The 26,320-nt window shown below is 42.3% G+C and overlaps 1 long non-coding RNA gene across 8 annotated transcripts in view; it reads right to left on the bottom strand.

Annotated features, from left to right (window-relative positions):
* The window catches only part of LOC137636847 (uncharacterized), a 62,107-nt gene that overhangs the window by 27,204 nt on the left and 8,583 nt on the right, over window positions 1–26,320 (bottom strand). For 4 of the 8 annotated variants that reach the window (XR_011043249.1, XR_011043251.1, XR_011043248.1 and 1 more), the window contains exons 4-6: window positions 9,441–9,524; window positions 4,656–4,793; window positions 138–261 (exon numbers count right to left, since the gene is read on the bottom strand). This is a non-coding gene — a long non-coding RNA (uncharacterized lncRNA). Of the gene's footprint in view, window positions 1–137; window positions 262–4,655; window positions 4,794–9,440; window positions 9,525–18,777; window positions 18,874–19,248; window positions 19,384–19,623; window positions 19,696–26,320 lie in introns of those variants that run through there. The other 4 variants (XR_011043256.1, XR_011043254.1, XR_011043253.1 and 1 more) reach the window with 4 other exon arrangements.

Raw genomic sequence — 26,320 nt, forward strand, 5'->3', positions numbered from 1 at the left:
AAAATAGTAGGCACGCAAGTTAAATGACGCTTACCCTAGGCCCAAGTTTAAAAATATGACTCACATACAGTTTTTAGGAACCTATTAAGTCTTAAGTCAAGGACTTAGTGTAAAAACGGCTGTTGGTGAGAACTTACCTATACAGGGTCAGTGGCAGTAGTGAGAAATACACTTCTTGAGCTCTGTCCTTGTTGTTCGCTGCAACAGTCGTCATAGACCTCTAACTTGCGGTGTACTATTGTTCTTCCCTTACACACCATCCTGTAATACAATAGAAAAGGAATTAAGCTATCCAAGCATTATCATTTTTATCTGGTTATTATTATTATTATTATTATTATTATTATTATTATTATTACTATTATTATCAGCTACCACCAAAAATTGGGGGAAGTGCCTTGGTATATGTATGTATTATTATTATTATTATTATTATTATTATTATTACTATTTAAGCTATAAACCTAGTTGGAGAAATCTATTGACATCATGTAGAATCCTGTTAAGAAGATGGTTGGAAAAGAGGAGCGACTGACGGCGAAATCTAAGACTGACCTCTCCCATGGCCGTCTTTCCGAGACAACCTTATTCCGCACATTGGTTGTGTGAACCATCCCCTTGCTATCCACAAGCGAGCGGATATTCCAATCTTCTGGTCTCCAAAGACACATGACCCTGGACAAGTTTGTGAAAGAAATGATGGGGGTGTTTTGGAGCCAGTGTGGTCATGCGGGCCAGTACTTCCCCCGGACCTGATAGATACAGTTGAGAAAACTACAGATATGGAACAGTGTCATGAGAACATTGATGAAGAACAGTATAGCCAGGATGGTGATTATGAAGAACATTGCAACAATTATGATTATATCAAAGTATGAACAGTTTTGGGAGTCATCATGAAGCTTCAATTATAATCAGTTGTGAGTCTGTGCATTATATTAACCCTTTAACCCACAAGCTCTTTGGAAATTTCCAACCCTTAACCCCCAAGGGGTTATTTTTTCCCCAGCACATTTTGCAATATATTTCTTTTAAATTGCTCTAACAGCCTTAATTTTTGTCATAGAGAGGTCAGCTTGGTCTCATTCTCTTGGAAAATGCCTGAATTTTCTCAAAAAATTATCAAAAATATGAAAAAAAAAATTATATAGCATTTTTCTGCAAGGACGTAGCGGTACGTCCATGGGGGATAAGGGATGAGTTTTGTGAAACGTACCAGTACGTCCTTTGGGGGTAAAAGGGTTAACTTGTATCACTGGGATCTGCATGTAATATATATTCAAATCAATTAGTTATTGGAATGATTGGAAGATAAAGAACCAAAGGAATGTTACAGCGCCTTATTCCAGGAATCTTTGGAATATGTCAAGTCTTTTTATCATTACAAAAATACTTTTTTGGCATCTGCCAAAGACTGTCCTCTTTTCTTATGAGCCCAAAAAGCAGTTTGTCTTGGATTGTAATTCATTCGACCAATACTTTCAGATTTTAAAATAATGAATCTGCATCTCCTGTCAAATCTGAGAGAAGCTGAAAGAAAATATGCAACTCGCTGCCTTCGTTTTCAAAAATATAATTCAGTGGAAGACTTGAAGCAGCATTAACTAAGGTAAAGTATTAACCCTTCTACCCCCAAAGGACGTACTGGTACGTTTCACAAAACTCATCCCTTAACCCCCATGGACGTACCGGTACGTCCTTGCAAAAAAATGCTATAAAAATTTTTTTTTCATATTTTTGATATTTTTTTGAAAAAATTCAGGCATTTTCCAAGAGATTGAGACCAACATGACCTCCCTATGACAAAAATTAAGGCTGTAAGAGCAATTTAAAAAAAATATACTGCAAAATGTACTGGGGAAAAAATAACCCCTTGGGGGTTAAGGATTGGAAATTTCCAAAGAGCCTGGGGGTAAAAGGGTTAACTAAGGTAAAGTATTAAAAATACTGGAGGTTTTCAAAGACAGTAAGACCTCTATTTTTTTTTTTTTTTCTATTTTTCTTGGGATGCAAAAGTTATGGGTAGGGACAATAGAAAGGACCTTTTCATATAGAAAGAAATTAATCACAAGTGCAAATTAGGAATCATTGGAAAGGTTATTGCCTGTACAATCAGAAGAACTCTTTAATTATTCAACTATGGTATCGACGACATCGATTCAGAGGCCCAAGGATAAAAAATTACCCAATTTTTCATTATCTGACCTGTACCTCTATAACTACCCCTGTTAGTTTCAAGTTTACAGGGAAGAAACTGTACATATATGGGCTGTTTTTGAAACTACAGGTACCATGAATCATCAAACGTGTATATTAGCTGTAAATATACAGTATATGAAAATATTGGAAAAGACATTTTTTGAATGAGTTTATTGAGAAATTGCAATTTGACACATCTTGTATCTACGCCAAGAGGACAGTCATTTTTATATGCCAAACAAGTATTCCTTCTTTCTTGTTTTGATTTTAATTATACAAATGTTATTCTAAAAGTCATGTTTCATCTAAAATATTTTACAAAGGCTGACTCAATTCAAATTATCTCCTTTCTATTCAAAATTTATCACTGATAACTTCAACCGAAACAAATTCATTCATAATTACTATAAAAATCTTTTCTGGGTCGACCCGTGTCGCCCGGTGAAAAGGTCCTTCTTGTCACTTTTCTGATATAAATACTTCCAAATATACTAGAGAAAGTTAAAGCATGGAATGCAGAGGTTACTACCCTCGCGCGAGCACCCCTAAGGGCGTCGTGTATAAAGATAGGGCGTGTGAAAACCACTATTCACAGGTCGTCTTCCATTTAGAGAATTCCTTCGTCAAAACATGGGTGAGCCGATACAGCGGCTCGAATTATTCCAGCCTGAACCACCCCACCGACGCCCGACACCCAGTGCCATCTTACATCCTTCTTTTGGACTCGTGTCGTGACACTACCAGTTTCTTTTGTGTGTGCCTTTTTCGGTGATTTTAGGATTACTTTGCCATGGCTGAAGCTCTCCTTCCTGCTGCACCAATGTTAAGTACCATAGTTTGTTTTGGCATTATTCATTGCCCGGGCTTGTACGCCGTATTTGCGTTTTGCGTGTGTTTTAGTGCGCTCGGCTAGCTGCCTTTACCGCGTCTTCTACGGGTTCCTACCTCACGCTTTGTTTACGTGCCTTCGGGTATTTTATGTCATGCTAGGTTCTTTTATTAATCTTATGTTAGATTGATTTGGTCTTTGGCCCTAGTTTTAGAACCTATTTTACTAATTAGATACTTAATGAGTCGCTTCCGAGTCCGTGTTGTTGCGTTAGCGAAGAATAGCGTTCGGCGTTTTATTACAGTTTAGTTCCCTACCCTAAGTAGGCATTCCTGACTTGAAACGAAGTTTCGCTTCGTGCTCCCCATTCAGTTTTGGGTTTACACGTCTTTCTATTTAGAATACCGTTTGAAAGGGAGTGTTTATTTACTTCCCTTTTCGTCTATTCTTCGCTAACTTTAACCTTAGTTCTATGTACTGTACTACTACGGACAGATATGTTTTACATGTGTTTTTTGTTTTTAAGGTTCGTGTTTGCATTTCTAGATCGAGCTTAGTAACCCTTCGAGTGAGAGAGGCTGGAGTTTTCCCCCGCTTTTCAGTTTTACATTACTGTTTTGGAATATTTTCCTCACAAGGGCTGGCTTCTCCCACTCTCTCATCTCGTTTCGGGATTATTACATATATCATTTACTTCGGTAGATTACTTTGCTTTTTCTAGTAGGCTAGTGTTTAATTATTTTACTATTAAGGCCCTGTCGTGTTAGAGTCTGCCCCTATTTTAGGTTAGTTTTCTTTATGGCCTGCTCTCGAGCCGCCAACCAAGTTCCCCCTCCCCCTCACGGTCCCACCCTGCCTCCCCCGCTCCGGCCTGGGGAAATTGTGTCTGGACTTTGCCCATTACTTTTACTCCGGAGCTCCGCCATGGTCCTCCGCTAATCTTTACATTTAAATAAAAATTCTCCAGCAGAGTAAGTCTTTAAGTACAAAAGAAAACGGCAGCAAGTAAATTGCCAACTCACTCTGGATTATGTATAAACATTTTAAGGAGGATGAACTACCAAACAAAATATCTATTAATGAACACAAATAAAAAGCTTGACAAATATGACACTTTTAATGTTGTTCTTCCACTACTGACCATTCTTTAACAACAATAAAAATGACAGATTTGAAAGTAATTTGTATTTTTCTTAACACAAACCTTGAGCTCTTTATATAAATTTGGCCTGCCATCACCTATCCCCCACTATGTCCTGTTTACAATCAAAAGTGATGAGACAACACTGGTGTGTCTGTATGCGTGTGTATGTGTGTCTGTGTGTGAGCGGGGTAGCCGGCTACCTCCCCTACCCGCCGCTAAGTAGTAGTGGGGTAGTTACACCTTGCTTAAAGTCTTATGGCTAGTCTTCCAGTTTCGCTGGAAGTATATCCCTAATAACAGAGCGGAAGGGTTTGCATTTAGCGTCGGAACAAAGATGATTTGATCCTACCCTCAACACAATAGCCTATACAGTACAGTCACTTAAAGTAACCTATAAGGTTACTTGTTTTCCTAGCCAATAGCACACTTCAATTTGTGAAAAGAAAACACTTTCCAGATAATCAAAAACTAAAAGCAACTTACTTTTAAAGGATTTCCATCCAGTACAAACAGATGCAATGTTTTATGAGTTTCAAAGGGAACTTTAAAGATGTGGCTATTTCCATCGCATCGGCGTCATGATTAAAAGCCACTTTCATCTTGGGGTGACAGCAACCTTACCTGGAATATTGCTCAATTAAAATAAATCAATATAAAAAAAGCCCTTTTCCTAATAGTGTCACTTGAAAAATTCTAAAATTTGATCTAAATTCAGAGAAATTCATTGCTAGGCACCAAGACTTCATTCCAAAGTTACATAGTACATAAAATATATAAATAATTCCATTATGTTATAAACTAAGCATTAGGTTTATCATGCTGTTATCCATTTACAAAATATTTGTACGACCTTAGTGAGTATTCTTAACAAAACCAACATAGCTTCAGTCGTGATAGAGCTACACGCTTCAACCTATACACAGTACTGAACAGCTTTGAGATACAAACACAGTTGTCAAAACATAACTTATGTTTTTGTTTATCACACTTCTGTACTTATATTTTCTCATTATGCTATGTATAATACCATTATACCATTATCAGAGATAAGTATGTACTGTATTTTTTAATTTCATGAATAGAACTGTTTTTTTGTAATTCATCATCATAACTGCTTGTTGCACACCTCGTCACAAGGTCACATATATCAGCATAACATGTCAAATTTGAAAGTACTTTGTATTTTTCCTAACGACACAAACCTTTAGCTATTTACACATGGATATTACTTTATGCGAAGCTGAAAGAAAACTGATTTTGATGTAGGAAAAATCTATTTCTAGGTGAGATAGCCATGTTGTCCTGATGGAAGGTCCTTCAGACAGCTTCCTTACTGTATAATATTTCTGCGAGTGATATTACAAGAGAATTACCGTCAGGTATCACGGGGTTCTAACCCCCGGAACGACTATCCTAAGATATCGTGTATAATCAGGGACGTATCCTAAGATAACCATAGATATCTGCAAACCTAACAGACTTAACCCAGTCTAGGAATCTAAGGAGAAGGATAAGTGAGGAGACTTTTAACAAGGGTTATGCACCCATCCGCTAATTAGCGGGGTGGGGGTAGTAGCTACCCAGCTCACTCACACACCTAGGCTGTTAACCTACTTTGCTGGGAGGTAGGACTTCAAGAGGGACAGGTACTGGCGGGCCAATTTATATAAATAGCTAAAGGTTTGTGTCACTAGGAAAAACACAAATTACTTCCAAATTGTCATTTATTCCGTCACTAAATAACAAACCAAAGCTATCTATATGGGATGACTTACCCTTGAAAAAGGTGGAAGTCTGTGCCAACTGGCTTTTTGGCTTTCCCCTTTATGTGTTCTGCACATAATTGGCGGAAACCCTACACCTCACTAAAACAGTAATACGCATGGTCCGCGGCCTACAAAAGCTGTGTGCTCGTGATACTAGCAATGAGACTGTCTTGCTAAGAGTTCTTCTGAGCCATAGGTATCTTTAGAGGTTACCAAGACATTACCTAATACCCCATCGTTAGGGTATGGGGACGCAACAAGTATTGAAACAATAAGAGGTTACACTAGGGAAAATGGTTTACCTGCAGATAGTTGAGGTCAGGTTTGCAGAGGATACTGGGTGCTGATTCCTCAAGAGAGGGAAAGATCAAGAAAAGAAAGAGCCAGTCATTTTTAAACATTCATCTCAGACTAATCCCGGATAACCTTCGCCTTCAAACCCTCTGCTGATTATCCATCCAGGAGCATAAGGTGTTTAATCCACTTGTAGTGCAGCCACCATGGGACCAATGGAAAAAAAGTTTCCATGTTCCTGTGTGTGGAATAATGAGTTAGGACAGGTCAAATCTGGCGGGCAAGCGGCATGTGTGCCACCTACGGGTACAAAAGGTAAACAGGGAAATAAACAGATTCACGAGGGAAGTCTCAGCCACCGGAACTGTTATACTACAATAATCTTAGGAATATCATCTTGATCTATTTGTAAGTAAAGTATAAGACGGTGCATCATTATCATGAGCCCAGAGGGGGCATTAGGTTTTATTTATATTGCGGGCTACATAGCAGTCAGATGAGATTCACACCTTTGGATAGGCCAATCATGAGCATATTTTACAGTTCTCCCAATGAGTAATTTTATGCAGGTCTGGTAGTAAATATAAGCACGCATCACAGTGTACATACATAGATTAATATATATGACAGTGCATATCCCATATCCATGCATGCCACAGGAAGGTCATAGTTATATGTATATATATGTATGTAGCAGGATGGCCTATCACAGGTATGGTAGCCTATTTTATTTTATAACCAATACAAGTGTGTAATTACAGTATATTTATTTTTTCAGCTTCAAACATTCGTTGCATTTACCTCAAGTAAAGTCATCAAATGCACGAATGTCTTATTGACCATGTTTGAAGACATATTGTAGACAAGAACGCAGGACATACAGACATGGCCACGTCATTGAGGTGTGAGGCTCCTGGGTGCACGGAGGTGAAGCGGACGGATGATATGCCAATGTGCATAGCACTGATGCAATTACATCAGAAAAACAAGCATGACGAAAACTCGTCACGCCAGAAACCACCAAAAATTAACCGCCCATTACTGAAACAAGGCGTCTGTGAAGATGACTGGGCCGCTTTTACAAGGCGATGGGAAATGTTTCACGATGGAACGTCTTTGGCACCTAACCAGACAACAGCTCACCTGCTCGCATGTTGTGAACCAGAACTTGAAGCCGCCATATTCAGAGAGGACTCCGCCATCGCAACAAAGACCGAGGTGGACGTACTAGCGGTAATAAAACGTCTAGCAGTACTGAGTGTGGCCTTAAGCGTACGGAGGACAACACTACTACAAACCACTCATACCCCAAGTGAACATGTAAGGCAATATGTGGCAAGGTTACACAGGGTGGCCAATGTGTGTCAATGGACCGTCACCAACACCTGCAAGTCCAACACCTGCACAGAGACGATTACATGCGACTACACAGAGGAGATTGTGAAGTTGATCCTGGTAAATGGCCTCGCAGATGAAGAAATCAAAAGAGATGTGTTGGGAACCCCAGAGGTCGATAACAAGCCACTAAGCGAAACGGTAACACTCACTGACAGGCAGGAAACAGCTAGCCGGGCCATGTTAAGTGCAAACCCATCAGTATCAGCCAGCGGGTACAGGAAACCAGCGAAAATGACAATGAACACACGCCCCCTCAACCACATCGAAAAAGAGCGACGAACAAGACACCTCAAGACATCAGTTTCGTTGCCAGAGCGGACGCCTCACTCCAAAGTTCGGAAAAGTGAGAGGCAAAGTAAAGGAGTTCAAGTCATGCCTAGTATGCTGGAGGGAAAATGTCCAACGGCAATAGAAGCCGCAGCAATTATCGGCAGGTACTGAAGCAGGGGCGTTATTCTGTCGCACGCAAGAAGAGGACACAGAAGTGGAAAACAACAAAGTATACGCGTCAGGGATGAACTCCTCAAACGAACTTTTACCTCACCCAATGCTACCCATCCGCATATCGGTGAACCCTGCTGCTTACAACAAAACATGACGAACAAATCCTCATCCCTTATGGCGGCCGCGGACTCCGGGGCTCAGACGTGCCTGATGGGGCTGCCAGTCTTACTGGAGATAGGTCTACACCAGCGACACCTCAAGCCAGCTAACAGACGCATCTTCGCAGTCAACAACCAGGAAATCAATGTGTTCGGCTCCATACACCTCAAACTGTCAGGCAAGAATGAGCAAGGAGCGCACATCATTACAACTGCCACGGTGCGTGTCACAGACACCGTCAACAAGTTTTACATCAGCCGAGCAGCTATGACGAAGCATGGCATCATTGACCATGATTTCCCCAGGATTGGTGCCACAGGCAGGGTCGCAGTATGCCTATACGGAAGGAAGTCCCACAGCAACAACTCGCTCGCAGAGTGCGGATGCCCAAGTCACACTCAACCTCCCCGGCAACCAGCCAACCAGCCGTTCAAACCGACAGCACAGTTCACCGAAAAAATGAAAGCGTGGCTACTGGAACGATATGCATCGTCAACCTTCAACACGTATCCACACCAGCCACTGCCAACAATGACCGGACCCATGGAAATACGAATCATCGACCCTCACGTGGAACCAACGGTGACAAAGAGACCCCCAAACATACCGGCACACTGGCAAAAAGAGGCAGCGGCCCAACTGGAAAGAGACGTAGCACTGGGTGTGATTGAACCCGTACCACCCAACACATCAGTGACCTGGCTACACAACATGGTTTTCACACAAAAACCAGATGGCCCACCACGCCGCACTATGGACTCTCAGCCCCTAAATCGATATTGCGTTCGAGAAACACATCACTGAGCGGCTTTCATCTGTCCCCTCTGTAAGAGAATGTAAGCAAAATAAATTGACTAAGGACCCATGTCCAATTCTTTTTGATATGCCTAATTTTAATACTAAATCAGAACACACACTAATGAGGTAATACACTATAGCTTACAGTATACTGATACAAGACACCCCAACCCAAACATTCAAAGCAAATTCATTTGAAATTCAGTTCCATACCTAGTGCAATGTTCACGTTTTGTTGCACCTAGAACACGTTTGTCGTATACATTAGACTATCACAGAAACATTGAACTTTGCCATGTCAAACCTCCATTAACATAAAAACATACACCTTTTAAAATATAATTCATTCAAGTCAGCACAATCTAGGAACAAACTACTGTCAATACACATCTTAAGAATACCATTTCACCTTGGTTAGAGCAGCTTCAAGTTCCACTTCAGTGCAGTGTTGGAAGGCAGCTTCATGATAGAAAAATTTCAACTTGTTTGATATCTGAAAGTATGAGTCATTTTAAACAAAACTAATGGTTGAATTTACAAGTCAAACACAAAATGAACTTTTGGTTTGCTTCGATGAATTTAAAAGCCCTCATGAAATACTAACGAGAGGCAAGGTCTCTTGAAAATGACAAAGCATAAACGAGCACTTCTCTCTCCCCTCTTTTGATTAGAATTATACAAATGTTATCACTATTTTTTTTATCTGAAGTTTTTTAAATAAAGCTTTCTATTTAGAACTGGTCAAAGATTCAACAATTTCAATTACCAAAAATGAATTCATTACTACAAAAAATTATAAATCTACGTTCAAATTTATGGAAACTTCTACAGCAGAGTAAATCTATAGGTATTAAAAAAAAAAAATTAGGTGAAGGCATGACGGTAAAACTTACGGTCTATTAAGTTTCTTATCCCTGATATGACAAATTTGGAAATAATTTGTATTTTTCCTAACGATGCAAACCTTTAGCCGTTTGTTAGGGGTACTGTATTACTTTCGGCGAAGCTGAAAGGACAAGCTAACAGAAAGACACGCCCTGGAAGGGCTGACATCTTCAGGAAAGGCTCGCGAACGAGACCTCCATGGTGTGTCATGATCCGGGGTATATTGAGGAGAAGGTGAGCAGTGAGATAGCGATCGGAGATCTGGCAAACGCTGGTGTGCTGGAGAGCGTTGACGCGCTAGAGAACGCTGGTGCGTTGGCGAGGTTGGCGAGCCACTGGAGCATGATCTCGACGGTGCCTAGCATTAGGAACGGAGACGGCAAGGAGGATGATGAGTCGTAGAAGATCAGCGCGTAGGATGAACTAGAACAGGGATGTGTCCTTTGCAATGATGAACATCCACCTAAGGGGATCATGCGTGATCCACAGGAGAGTCCAAGGCCGAAGTCTCCGAGGACTATCGGCAGAGTCGTCGGAAGAAGGTCCAGGAGCAGGTGAAAGTCGAGGGCCAGATGACGACGGACAAGGAGGCTCCTCTGCGGAGGAAGGCTGCGTTGATGAAGCCGAAGAGCCATCTCTTCACCAGAGGTGAAAGCGCACTTCTAAGGCGATGATGCCCTCTGAGGTCATTGAATCAGCAAGCTGACCTTCAGCAGCAGCAATCCTCCGAAGAGGCGTCTCTATGAGTGGCCCCTCTTGCAAAGAGAGGTGATCACTTCGAAGGAGAGATTTGCCTTGGAATTTACTCCATCCCCAACAGTAGAGGCGACTCAGCAAGGGGGGAGCATAGTCTTTGCTAAGAAACAGCAACCGAAGTCGGTGTCGAAGTGAAGGGAAGTTCTCCCTTGGAAGGGAGGACAACCCAACACCTGGGGAGGAAAACTCTCCCTCGGAATGGAAGTATTCCAACCCCTGGAGGCTGACCTCCGGGCAGCGCTCTATGCTTCCCATCAACAAGCCTTGTTCAAGTTGAAAATCTGCAATGAGCGTAGCATGAGGAAATGTAGCCGAAGCTAGTTCCACGAAGATGGAGTGCTGATCAGGAGCTGCCACGGTCGTAGAAGAACAGGAAAGTGACGGCAGATCCCCAAGGCGCGACCAGAACCGCTCTACTTCGTCAGCTCTCTTAGTCGGACGAAGAAGAATGGCATCGCTAACTGAGGAAAATAAAATAAATTATGTAAGATAAAACTCCCTCGGGAAAGGCATTTAGTGAGCAGGCGGGAAAGGTGTCCACCGAGAGAACAGACACAAAATAAGAACTACGCACTCCCTTCCCAGGCCGACATTGATGGGAAAAGGATAGCGGCAGCGAAAAAACTGTAATAAAACAAGAATTACAATTGATTAATTCAGGTAAAAATATTCACTAATCGGAAGAGCCACTGGACCCTCTGGCGGGAAGGGTTCCCCGCGGAGAAGCTAGAAAGGTAAACAACAAACAATTTTAATTTCACATAATTAATGAAGAAACCAATCAGAAGCACAACCTAACCTGCAAACGGGTAAGGTGCTCCGCCCTGCAGAGTATACTTTCGGAAGCCATTGAGAGGTGAACGGCGATGACCTTGAGAAAGAGTAAGACAGATGTCAAGCTCTGAAAAGGCCGCACTCCCTTCCCTCAGTAGATTCCACGCAGAGGGGAAGGCGATGACAACAGCTGAACGATGACGATTCCCCTGCGGTGTCGGCCGACTCACACGGAAGACTATCCGCCAACGGGATGACCGATAGTCAAGGGGGAAAGGTCGGAAGGGAAGGTTCTCCGTCCTTAGGAACCTGCCGTACTACGTTGTCACACACAGAGCTTAAACACTTTAAAGAAAACAACCGGTCTCCATTCGAGCCAAAAGCAAAGTGAGGTCAATCACTGGTGTGTGAGTGGAAAGGGTAGCGAGCTAACTCACCAAACCCTCACTAACTATCGGGATGGGTGGTTAACCCTTGCTAAATTTTAATGGCTTATCCTTTCAGCTTTGGCAAAAGTAATACCCGCAATAAATGGCTAAAGTGTGTATTGTTATGAAAAATACAAAATACCTCAGAATTCGTCATTTTTAGCTTCATCTCATTATTATTATCATAATAACTATAAGAATAGAAATAATACTAAAAATATTACCCTAGGAATGTGATCGTCTACTAGCTGTAGTACTTTTTAAGATGTGAGCGCATACGCCCACAAAAACAAAACATACAGCTGGTGTAGCAATCATACCCTCACTGGTTTGCCTAACCCCCTTGTGGGCGGGACTTGTTATGGTCCATAAATGTAATAAGAAGCTGACAACATTCGTCTGGCTGCGTTGTGGGCGGGGCTTGCTATCGTTCGTAAATGTAAGCAGAAGCTACTACTGTTCCATTGGGACTAAAGGCTTGAAATAATAACCTTGTAAGGGTATACAGTACAGTACATCACAAGTCCGTTGTGCGATTGCTCCGAAGAGCTCTCCATTCCGTCGGGCAAAAAAGCCCAAGAAAATAACCCAGAAGGATTGTGTTCCAAAACTCGGTGTCTAACGAAAAGTCGTCGTGTCCTGGGGCATACTGATACATGCGGCTGACTCCAGCCATCGATAGTAAATCGTATTTGTGGCAATAACCTTGGGGTTTTGTTTTGGTGGGAGCGCATGCGCCACTAGAATTCGTTTCAGCCTTTTATACAGTTTCAATAAACACCTGTAGTTGTGTAAAACTTCTCCTCAGGGAAGAAAGTTACCCATAATAAGCAGTCTCGCATGAAGGATTTGTTGTCCCAGAACGCAGAGAACACAAACACTAGGCAGATTCGTATAGGCTTGCTAGCAAACATGGTGAGAATCAGCGAGCGTCCGCAAGCGCATGCAAGCGCTCATGAACGCCATCTGATACTGGCAAACTTTGGTGAACGTTCACAAAACACTGGCAAGCGCTCTAAAACGCCAGCGAGAATTTGAAAAATGGCAGCAATGAATCTTACCTTCACTGCTAGAGCCAATAGTGTACACTACTGTAGCGCTGGTGAGGAGGGTTTCACAAACCCGCCATGGCCAATAAGGCGAGGCGAGGGTCTCACAAGCTGCCATGGGTACTCAGGTGAGGTGAGGGTCTCCCAAATTCACCATTAGTACTAAGACGAGATGGGGATCTCACATGAGGCGATAGGCTCGCAAACTGCCATGGGAACTAAGGCTCGCTGAGGGTCTCGCAAACCCTCGTCTCGGGTTTCTCGGGTACTAAGGCACTCAAGTTTCATATAGGCTTGATATCGAACGTGGTGAGAATCAGCGAACGGTGGCAAGAGCTCGTGAACGCCATCTGATACTAGCGAACATAACTCCACATACCCCAACGCCACTAACGTACTCATTACGGCACAAATCATTTTTCTTTCTGGCGTTTCCAAATGCAGTTTTGCCACGGCAATTAGCTACTACTCGGCTGCTTGGAATTCCTACTACGTTAGCGGACTAAATACGGCTCACTACCGAGTTTCGGAGTGCGAGGTCAGATGACAGATTCAGACGTCTACCGTAACTCGCCCCTCGCAACCTAAGGGCATGGCGCGATATTTACACAAACGGCTCCACAGATGTCGAGGGGACTGAAGTTACAGCTCCCTCCATTCGCACCGGATGCAGCAACGGTATGGTTTCAGCGTGCTGAGTCAAACTTCAGGTTGGCAAACATCATCGATGAAATAATTAAATTGGACATGGTGAGGCTAATGCTAACACCAGACGCATTTAGGAGGAGTTCCCCCTCGCTGAAACAGAGGCCGGGACCCATGAGGTACAGTGACCTGTAGAAGAAACTGATGGACATCTACGACCTCCCGGTACCCCTGAGGGCCCAGAGAGCCCTCGACCTGATGACAACGCCCCTCGGGAACATCTGTCCCTCAGCAGCCTGGGATGAACCGATGGACATCCTCCAGCTGAACGAGCTTGGCTGCGATGGGTGTCCCAAGGGGATAAGCCTGTCAAGGTAGATCTTCGTGCGTTGCCTTCCCAAAAGCATCAGCGCCCAGTTGGAGGGTGCCGAGGACCTGGACGTTCCATCGTTGGTCGCGAAGGGCGACAAACTCCACCTGGCAAACCCAGGCTGCCAGATACGCGCCACCACCTCTGTCAACACCGTCACGGAGAAGCCAGACAAAGTAGGGGTCAACACGATCCACAGCGGGAGACCCCAATACTCCTGCCCACGGCTTCCGCTGCATGGACAGTAGCAGCAACGCCAGCAGCGCCCCCAGCAGGAGCAACAGCAACAACGAGAGGACCACTACCACAAGGGCCTCACCTTCCCAGATGGTGCTACTTCCACCAAGTCTGGAGGAAAGGGGAAAAAAAAAGTGTCCAACAGTGCGTTCATCTAAAAAAAAACTAGGTGGGCGACCACGCCTACAAGCAACCGTGGAGCAAGCGAGGAGGGCCGATCACATAGGCTTCTACATCCTCGACATAAACTCCGTAAAAAGATTCCTGGTGGATACCGGCGCTACGGTGTCGTTCCCACCTTCAAAGGACGACCATGGCCTCCCATCAGACGAAAGGGCCGCCCTGGTTCCCACGAACGGCAGCCGCATCACTTGTTATGGGACGAGGACACTGAAGACATCCATCATGGGCCAGGATTACACTGGCTTTTCCTGATCAAGGTGCCCCTCCTAGGTGCCGACTTCATCGCTCACCACGGACTGCTGGTAGACGTGTGTCGCAAACGACTGGTCGACCAGAGGACCACCTCTCCTTCGGGCCCAGGCTTCCCACGTGCTCAGTTATGCCCCACGAATACGACCGCCTGCCGCAGGAATTCCCGGAGGTCTTCAAACCTGAGCTACAACAACAGGAAGGGTTTCCTGCCAAGCATAGGATATTCCACTATATCTCAACGACGGGTCCCCAACCCGCTGTTGGTTTAGAAGCTTCCCTCCGCAGAAGTTACAGGACGCCAATCATGCCTTCAGCGCATAGGAATCTGCAAAAAGGCGATTATAGACGCCTCAATCTGGCCACGACACCTGACCACTTCCCGTTGCCAAACATGCAGGATCTCACCGGGGCCACTATTTTCTCCAAGACGGATCTCTTAAAGTCTTTTTATAAGGTTTCCGTTCAGTCCAACAACATCCCAAAAACAGCCATCATCAACCCCTCGGGTCCTATGTCTTTTCCTACTCGACGTTCAGCCTGAGAAACGATGGACAGAATCTTGGGGGACCTTCCCCTATGTCGACGACATCAACATGTTCTCTAAGATGCGGGAGTAACACCAGGGGCACGTGAGGACGGTTCTGAAGCACCAGTAGGAGAATGGCCTCGTGGTACGCTTCAACAAATGCACGTTCGGGGCTGAGAAGGTGGAGTTCCTAGGACGCGAACTATCAAAAAAGGGGCATGCATCCAGTGACGTCGAAGGTGGAGTCCATAAACCAATTCTCCACGCTGACCTCCGTGAAGTCCCTTCAAGAATTCATCGGCATGACGGACTACTACAAGAAGTTCTTACCCAATGTCCCCAGTTTGATGAAACCTCTTCTCAACGTCCTGAAGGGGAAACCAAAAAAGCTACAGTGGGGTCCCTCTCAACAAGTAGCCTTCAAGCAAACAAAGACTGCCCTCTACATGGCCACAACCATGGTGTACCAAGACCACGGGTCACCCGAGGTTAACTACGGACGCCAGTACGTTTGATGCGGCACCATCGTAAAGCAGGTGATCAGCAACGTGCCCCAACCATTCACCTTCTTCAGCAGGATGTTAAAACCATCCGAGACTCGCTACAGCACTTTCAAACGCAAGCTTCTGGCAGTGTACCTCGCCATAAGGGACTTGAAATACCTGCTGGGGGGAGCTTCATTCATCATCCAGACAGACCACCAGCCTCTGGTCCACGCCTTCAACAGCCCAGGAACGACATCTGGCGGCCATCTCTGAGTTCGGCTGCACTATTAGCTATGTCCCGGTGGGAAAAAACCCTGTGGCCGATGCTCTGTCAAGAATCAGCATCAACTCCATCCTCATCGGGGTGGACTACGAGGAAATCAGCCCAGGAACAAACAGGCGACTCCACCACAGCAGACGCGAGGTCCTCCTCGACCTCCTTTAGATGGCAGGACGTCAAGTTACATTCCAACGGCCCCACTCTGCTCTGCGATAACAGCACAGGCCGCCCTTGACCTTTCATCCCACCGATGAGATAAAGGCTGGTATTCAACGTCATCCACGGTCTCTCACACCCCTCATCGAGGACTACCACCAAAGTTCGTGTGGCTGGGGATCAGGAAGGACTCATACGAGTCGGCAGGTGCATGTACGGCGTGTCAAACCAGCAAGGTCAGCCGTCACACCGAGTCAGGAGTCGGCAGTTTCCCTCAACCTAAGCGACGGGTTGGACATATCCACGTCGACATTGTGACGCCTTCACCACCCTCGGGTGACGCCAGGTACTTCCTCACATCACCAAGCCTGGGGATGCATGGTCCAGCCAACAGCAACGATACTTGGCGCCCATCTCCGACTTCGGCTGCACTATTAGCTACGTCCCGGGGGGAAAAAACACTGTGGCTGACGCTTTGTCAAGAATCAGCATCAACTCCACCCATAGTCAACAGTTTCCGTCAACCCAAGCGACGGTTCGGACATATCCACGGCAACATTGTGGGGCCCTTACCACCCTCCGGCAACGCCAAGTACCTCCTCACAATGATCGACCGTCCAATGAGGTGGCCAGAGGCAACTCCCATGACCAAAGCATCGACTGACACCTACACCCAGGAACTTCTCTCCGGCTGGGTCAGCCATTTTGGGATGCCGGACAACATGAAAACCGACAGCGGACCCGCTTCCATATCAAACCTGTGGGTATCCCTCACTCACCTGTGGGTATCCCTCACTCGCCTGATGGGGACCAACCTGCACAGCACGACTGCCTAAAACCACACAGCCAACGGCATGGTCGAAAGAGGCCATTGGTTCCTGAAAGCGGCCTTAATGGCTCGATGCACAGACGAGAATTGGGTTGAGCAACTTCCCTGGCTCCTCCTCGGTCTTCGAACGGCTGCGAAAGCAAACGGTGATGCCTCTTCGGCAGAAAAAGTCTATGGGGAAACGCTCATGGCCCCTGGCTAGTTTTTCCCCTTCAATCCAGACACCGAAGACGTCAACCTCGCCCAGCTTTGTGAAAGCGCAGGAAAATTCACGCCTTGCCACAAAACGTATGTAGACAGGACAAAGCAATTTAGACCTGCCTCGCTGGACACCTGCCCCTACGTCTTCGTCAAACAGGACAGTCACTAGCTCCCACTCTCACGTCCTTATAATGGGCCCTATCATGTGCTGGAGAGGACGAAGAAGGCATTTAAGGTCATGGTCCACGAAACAGAAGACTGGCTGACTGTGGACAGATTAAGGCCTGCTCGTTCACAAAGCGATGTCGACGTGTACGAGCAGCAAGGGTGGCGCCCACGAGTACTTCCCCAGAACAAACAAATAGAAGACGCAAGAAGTCCGACCAGACGCAGTTCCAAGAAACTACAACCAGCAGTCAAACCCCCTGTTTCTCCTCAACGGGGCTGCATCCTGAGACTGCGTATCGAGAATAACGGCCCTCCAGTCATAGTGTTTCGACGAAGGGGATGCCTGCAACCCCCGTCTTGCTACAGCGACTAATATGTATATTTTACCCATTTATTTCTTTTCATACAATCATTAAAATGATCCCCTTTTAATAACTGTCTTGGGGAGGTAAGTAGTTGCAAAGACAACATGTAGGACGTTGTAGCACACTTTTCAGCATTGTAAATACAGTATTCTCTGTAAATACCCTGTATATATTGATTATGCATTTAAGCGCGAAATCATTTGCCCTTCATTTTTATGTGTGATTCATTATTATATGTACAGTAAAGTGTGGGCTTTTATATTAATCATAACGTCAATGTTAGAAAACACAAATGCCTGTTCGCAGTCGGTCAGTCACCTGCCCAGCAGGGTGCTACTTTGCTGTCCGCACAGGTCAATGTCCTCTGCCCATCTCAGGAATAAAGCATCACTCGGCTATGGTCAGTCTCTCGTACCTCACAACCTTCCTTGCACAGGGAACCCGTGAGAACCAATGAAGGCAGCTCAAAACAAATGGGCATTTTATTAAGCATTAGGCCAGTTACTTTTAACCGAAAACCGGTTAAAAAGGTTGGCGAGAGAGAAAGACTACGTATTTACCGAGCTGAAATAGAAAGTGATGGTTAGTCGCTAGTGCTGGTGTGAGCGCTAACTAGAGGCGGGTTGTTACACCCTGACAAAAAAGCTTTACCGGCTGGTTTCAGCATCGCCGAAATAATACTCCAAAGTAAAGAGCGGACGGTTTGTATTTTGCACAGGAACAAAACCAGTTTCAGGAGTTAAGCTGTTTGAGAAGCAAACACTAGGTTGAGATTTAGTCTTAGGGTAAGCTAAGGGTACGGTGGCCTACACGGGTGTGATACACTTCCCACGGGTTGGGAAGTAAGCAAGGATCAGCTCGTAGGGTCACGATGGAAACCTTAGGTTAGGAGGTGCCCTAGCGTTGTTTCCATTTCAAAACAATTCCCACAATCATAAAACCTCTAAAATATTGGTTTTTCCCTTTACATTTCCATCAGAAACATAAATTAATTGAAAATATACCAATTACTCTTCTTATTTATTTATTAGGAATATTGTATTGGAGCCTTTGTACAACAACGGCCAGTTCCTTCAGTGAGCATAAAATATGGACACCCACTAAACTAAACTTCGGCCCCCCTAACCTAACCTACGAGACGTGTGCTTACCAATTACCTAATAGGGGGCTGATGCCCCCCCTGCGACACCCTTACATTACAGTATACTTAAGTCTTCATTTTACAGGTGGCCGTTATTATACATACACCCCAGCTGAAACAAAGATAAAAGAATTAAAGTTTTTTTTTCTTTTTGACAAAAAATTTGTAAATTTATGCATTCTATTTAGTAGAATAAAAGAACGATATATTGACATAAAAAATCAAATTTTAAACTGTTACTATCTATGCCTTTTTTATAATACTGGAAATCATATAGAGAATTAACAGCACTGTACAGGCGATTTGAATTAACCGTACAGTCATTGTTAACCCATTCTATTTCTGTATATTGATTTTCACATTTTTCATTTATAAATAACTCCGATTTTAATCTTTAAGTGTATATAAATATAAATATGGCTAGAATATTATTCCGTATGATTAAAAAACAATAAAACTAAACAAAATAGAAAAACAAGTAAAATACCCTAATCTACCCGGCCAATCCTAGGGTACACATGACTTTACAGACATCCTTCAGGACAAGTTGCCTCAATATGGCCAGGGTTGTCTAGGGCCAATAGTCCTGGATCCATCCTCCCACGGGCTAGAATTTTGTCCTAAATGATGAAAAAACAATAAACACAACTAAATTAACAAACAAAACACGTAAAAACACTGCCCTAAAACACAGACAATCCTAGGGTACATATGACCGAAGAAACATACTTCTTTACCAGCAATCTAAGCCTAAAAAAAGATTTTTTTAAGCCTAATATATAATGTTGGGGGTAATTCATATAATTATTAGGACATTAGTATTCTATTATATCATATTAATACAAAATTATTCCAAATTTACCTTTAATTTCATATATATAACTCGAATCACTTATCTGAGTCTTGGCTCTTCGTTCCTTCAAATGTTTGTTTACATTTGTCTCGGGATCCAATACCGGAAAGAAAAGTTAAAAAGGTTCCAGTTTTTAAATTTATTTTTCATTTTTAAATACTTATCTATGCTATATGAGAGTTTTAATACTTGTTTAAAGAATTATATATAAATTTTAGTTGTATTTTTATTTTTTTTATGTCTCACTATGTGAAAATACAGTAAGGAATAGGAAATGTTAATACAGATGCTGGCATTTCTTGGGTAATTTTGTGATGAAGTTTCCAGTATATTATAATAACTTAATTCATCATGATATGATAAAATTATTTATTTTAATACGACATATACTATATTTTATAATAAATATTACTTTATTTTAATATTTTATTAAATGTATGCTACATTATATTACTCACATATGAAAGACATTACAATTTCTCATTTCCGGCTGGCATAATTTCATGGTGTAGGTTTGTTCAATCTCCATTCATATGGTAAAATATAAATTCAACCAAAATAATTATTATTTTTATTAAATGTCCATAATATTATGTATAAATGACCAATAAAAAATTAAAATCAATGTACATTGGGAAACAATGTTGATACGTATATACATAATCATATAAAAACATATTCGTAGTATAGGGCGAGTTCTGGACGAACCATAGTTTTTTTTCTTTTAATTCATAAAAAAAAATTTTTTAGTGAAATAACCTAAATTTGAAGTGATCATTATGAAGTACAATAATTGAGCCACCTTCTCTCCGAAACACAATTTTTTCATCACAATATAAGATGGTGAAATGAAGCTTCAAAAAGAAAGGAGGCCTCAAACAAAATATTTGTTAAAAAATAAAAATAATAGATAAATTTGTAATTAGCCACCAGTTAACATTAAAATAGACCTCAATGTTGATTTTAAATCATTTGCAACATAAATAGATAACTATGTTTAAATAAAGAAAGCGATATAATTTTCATCTTGCTTATATAGGCTACACAAAAAAATTGAGAAAAATATGGTGTTACATTATCTGTTTTGCCTTAAAAAGTTTACAAGGCTTAAAACAAACAAGAAAAATAAGTACTTTATAAAGTTTCCAGGATGATAGAACTAATTTTGGCTATTATGAAATAAATGCAATTGTTTTTCACACTTTAATGCACTTCCACAGTCATTGATTGATTGATTGATTGATTGATTGATTGATTGAAAGTTTTCTGGCATCCTGACATCTAAGGTCATTGACGCCGATACCATTTACTGTATATGAAAATAAAAAGAGAATTCGATTAAAACCATAAAAATTAAGAAGTCATTACAATAGTTAAATAGTTTTCAGAAGACCTGCTTCTGAAATAAATCTAAAAATTCCGCTCGCATAGTAAGACACATCATGTCCAAGAATCTTGGCAAGGATAAACCTGCCATCCTCACCTCGAGCCTCTAACAGATATCTATTTCTTAAGTTAGTAAAATTAGGGCATTCGGTCAACAAATGCCTCACTGTTAAAGGTACTAAGCAGTCCTCGCAATACGGTTGGTGTTGGCCCTTCAGCATAAACTCGTGTGTCAACCGTATGTGACCAATACGGAGACGACAAAGAGTCGTCTCCCATTTTCGGGGAATCATGTTATACCTCCAAGGTGATATGATATTTGTTACTTCCCTCATTTTATTGCCATCTTGACTATCCCAGTGCTGTTGCCATTTATCACAAACCAATTTCTTGATGTAAGGTAGGAAATCGTTACATGGAATGGGATACCTCCTTGGTAGCAACTCGGATGCCGCATTCTTCGCCAGTAAATCTGCCTTCTCATTCCCAGACACACCTACATGTGCTGGAACCCAACAGAATCGAACAGTTATACCTTTCCGTCCAATAATAAAAAGCCATTCTAAAATCTTTAAAACTAGAGGGTTACTAGAATTAAAAACTTCTAAAGCTTGAAGAACACTCCTTGCATCACTAAAAATTGTAAAATTACCCTCCTTTTCCAAAGCTATTTTCTCAATAGCGGTTAATATGCCATACAGTTCGGCAGTAAATATGGAAGCTGTTAGAGGAAGTGCACCTCTGCAATTAAAATCATTACTATGTACTCCAAATCCAACGCCAGCATCAGATTTGGAGCCATCAGTATATATAAAAGTCGATCCTCTATGTTCTTCAACATGTTCCATAAAAAGAGACCTGGATTCTAAGTCAGTCAAATTCTTCTTAACTCCAATAAAGTATCTACAAAAAGATATGTCAGGTAATTTCCATGGAGGCGTTGATGATACCTTGATTGATTGATTGAAAGTTTTCTGGCATCCTGACATCTAAGGTCATTGACGCCGATACCATTTACTGTATATGAAAATAAAAAGAGAATTCGATTAAAACCATAAAAATTAAGAAGTCATTACAATAGTTAAATAGTTTTCAGAAGACCTGTTTCTGAAATAAATCTAAAAATTCCGCTCGCATAGTAAGATACATCATGTCTAAGAATCTTGGCAAGGATAAACCTGCCATCCTCACCTCGAGCCTCAAACAGATATCTATTTCTTAAGTTAGTAAAATTAGGGCATTCGGTCAACAAATGCCTCACTGTTAAAGGTACTAAGCAGTCCTCGCAATACGGTTGGTGTTGGCCCTTCAGCAGAAACTCGTGTGTCAACCGTGTGTGACCAATACGGAGACGACAAAGAGTCGTCTCCCATTTTCGGGGAATCATGTTATACCTCCAAGGTGATATGATATTTGTTATTTCCCTCATTTTATTGCCATCTTGACTGTCCCAGTGCTGTTGCCATTTATCACATGCCAATTTCTTGATGTAAGGTAGGAGATCGTTACATGGAATGGGATACCTCCTTGGTAGCAACTCGGATGCCGCATTCTTCGCCAGTAAATCTGCCTTCTCATTCCCAGACACACCTACAAGTGCTGGAACCCAACAAAACCGAACAGTTATACCTTTCCGTCCAATAATAAAAAGCCATTCTAAAATCTTTAAAACTAGAGGGTTACTAGAATTAAAAACTTCTAAAGCTTGAAGAACACTCCTTGCATCACTAAAAATTGTAAAATTACCCTCCTTTTCCAAAGCTATTTTCTCAATAGCGGTTAATATGCCATACAGTTCGGCAGTAAATATGGAAGCTGTTAGAGGAAGTGCACCTCTGCAATTAAAAGCATTACTATGTACTTCAAATCCAACGCCAGCATCAGATTTGGAGCCATCAGTATATATAAAAGTCGATCCCCTATGTTCTTCGACATGTTCCATAAAAAGAGACCTGGATTCTAAGTCAGTCATATTCTTCTTAACTCCAATAAAGTATTTACAAAAAGATATGTCAGGTAATTTCCATGGAGGCGTTGATGATACCTTGAATGGAAGCACCTTATTTCTAATTATATCCAGATTGTTTAATAATTGGTTAACCCGAAACCCAAAAGGTTGAGGAGATTTTGGGTGCAACTCATAGTAGGTTGAGTGCGTTACAAGGCTTGCAGTCTGAAAGGCTGAAGAATTAGGGAGTCTTTGCAATCTAAACCAATACCGAATAATAGAGGACATCCGGTAAAGGTCCAGAGGCAACTCCCCAGCATCAACAAGGAGACTTGTGATAGGGGAGGTTCTAAAGGCTCCTGTGGACAATCTAATGCTAGCATGATGTATTGAATCTAGTATTTTTAACCGGCTTGGGGTGGCTGAGGAATATACCTCACAACCATAACTAATTTTGGAAAATATCAAGGCCTTGTATAATTTTAAAATTGTATTGCGGTCTGCCCCCCATGATGTATGGGCCAAGACTTTTAAAAGATTCATAGCTTCAACACATTTAGCTTTTAATGCTTTTAAGTGAAAAACCCATGCAAGCCTACAATCAAATATCAACCCTAAAAATTTTGCTTCACTTGCACATGGGATCCGTTGATCTTTGATGTATATATCCGGGTCTGGATGTACTCCCCGTATACGACAGAAATGGACAATTGTAGTTTTACTTGTTGAGAACTTAAATCCATTCATATCGGCCCAATGGATAATTTTATCAATAGAGAGTTGGATTTTTCTCTCGACCATTGCCATTCTGGCCCCAGCAAATGATATGGAGAGATCATCCACAAATAATGTTGCGAGAACATCCAGGGGAATGACTGAGGATATCCCATTAATTGCTAGTGCAAAAAGGGTTACACTCAGCACACTCCCCTGAGGAACTCCTTCTTCCTGGCATTTACTCTGTGATAGAGCTTCCCCAACTCTCACTTGGAAAACTCTATGTGAAAGAAATGACTGGATGAACAGTGGTAGCTCACCCCTCAATCCGCACTCATGGATTCTTTTAAGTATACCGTATCTCCATGTGGTATCATATGCCTTTTCAAGATAAAAAAAAAACTGTCACATGGTGCTGTTTGGAAGCAAAGGCTTCACAAATGGAGGACTCAAGTTGTATCAGCACATCGTTCGTTGAGTGCATTTTCCTGAATCCACATTGAATGGGTGATAAAATATTCTTCTTTTCAAGGTACCAAATCAGTCTTGCATTGACCATCTTCTCCATGATTTTACATAAACAAGATGTCAATGCAATAGGTCGGTAGTTTGCTGCTAAAAACTTGTCCTTACCGGGTTTTAAAAAGGCTAAAATAATGGCTAGTTCCCAAACACTTGGATAACTATGATCATGCCATATTCTATTAAAAATGCTTAAAATAAATAACTTTGTATTAAAAGGTACATGTTTAATCATTGCATATGGAATTCCATCGGGTCCAGGGGCTGTATCGTTACAAGTAGCAAGAGCAGAATCAAATTCTCTTTCAGTAAAAGGAGAATTGTATGACTCTTGCTTTCCTGTTGCGAAGTTTAAAACTTTCTTTTCTTCATTGCTCCTATACTGGTGACCAGGAGCTGCTTCACACTTGCACGATACATTTGAGAAATGGTCAGCCAGGGCATTGCTAACTTCGGTTGCTCCAGTCATATACTTGCCATTTATCTTTAACACTGGTGGTGGGTTTGGGGTGAATTTGCCTGCTATCTTTTTGACTTTCCTCCACACAGATGATGTTGGTGTTCTACTGTTAATGGAGGAAACAAAGGACATCCAAGACTGGCGCCTAGCTTCTTTCATGGCACGGCGGAACTGTGCTCTACATTTCTTGTATATGACTAAATTCTCCTCATTACGGCGCATGCACAATCGAGTTAAAGACTTTCTTGTGGCTCTATGCAGGGCAGTTAGTTCTGATGACCACCAGGGGACTGGTCGTCGTCTGAATATCCCAGTTGTTTTGGGAATGGAATTCACTCCTGCTGTGTGAAGAGTTCCATTAAGTAAGTCTATGGCATCATCAACACTTTCAAACTGTTCTGCATTTCCTTCAATTTCACTTAACTCCCGAAATCTATTCCAGTCCGCCTTATCAAGATTCCATCGAGGTGATCTTTGTAAAGGTGGACCATTGTTGGTGTTTATAATGATTGGTGCATGATCACTAGTATGCCAATCATCTAATATTCTCCAATTAAAATCGAGAAGACAGTTAGAGCTTGCGACTGATAGGTCAATGCAGGACAAGGTACCCGTCTGTACATGAAAATGTGTGGGCTCTCCTGTATTGAGGAGTCCGACATCTTCATTCTCCAAAATTGACGATATAATATTACCCCTTGCATTTGCTAAAACATCACCCCATAAAGGATGTCTACTATTAAGGTCTCCTAGTAAGAGAAAGGGTTGTGGGAGTTGTTTAATCACCTCTACTATATCATCATATGAGATGTTATCATTTGGAGGCAAGTAAAGAGAACAGATTGTGTATTTTCTCCCTATATCAATCTGTACAGCCACTGCCTGCAGAGGGGTACAGATAGACAGAGATATTTGGGGAACATCTCGACGAATGTATATAAGACTTCCCCCGTGGCTCCCTGCTCGTTGATCATATGGTGTCCTATAGCTAACATACTCTCGAGGACAAGGAGTATTAGCATCGAGCTTGCTTTCTTGTAGACATACTGTTATAGGGGAGTGCTCACGTATGAGGAGCTTAAGTTGTTCATATTTCGCCCTTAAACCCTGGCAATTCCATTGCAGAATGGAGGAAAAAACTATGTTTTATTTTTTGGAAGACACCTTAGATGAAGTCTTCCCATTGGCAATATTTGATCTAACAATATTTCCTGGAGGTAACTCTAGAGAGGATCTTGATATAGTGGGTTTTGTGTTTCTCTTTTTCTTTGTGTCCTTTTGATCTAATTGTTGAGGAGGATGGTGGACCTCAACTTGAATTTCTGATTGGTTCAATTTACCTTCTAGTTGTTCAGAAACATCAGCAGACAAGATATCATATTTATTGGAAGTCGTGACTTTAATGTTTCTAATGGTAGGAGGAGAGAGGGAGGGAGGTCTCTCTCTTTTTCGATTAAAAGGTTGTGATCTGTCAGGTTTTTGCACCTTCCCCACTACGGGTTCACCAGGTAAATTGGTTTCGAGTGCAACCTCCATCAGATCAGGCAAGGAAACGGCCTGTGAGAGGTTTGTACTATTGTTTAAAATCGGAGTAGTTGGCTTTTGAATAATTTTCAGATCTTTAAGTGTCCGTTTTGATTTTTCCACAATTTCTGGATATAGATTTTCGATGG

Source organism: Palaemon carinicauda, unplaced genomic scaffold, assembly GCF_036898095.1.
Source record: "Palaemon carinicauda isolate YSFRI2023 unplaced genomic scaffold, ASM3689809v2 scaffold409, whole genome shotgun sequence".
Lineage (NCBI taxonomy): Eukaryota > Metazoa > Arthropoda > Malacostraca > Decapoda > Palaemonidae > Palaemon > Palaemon carinicauda.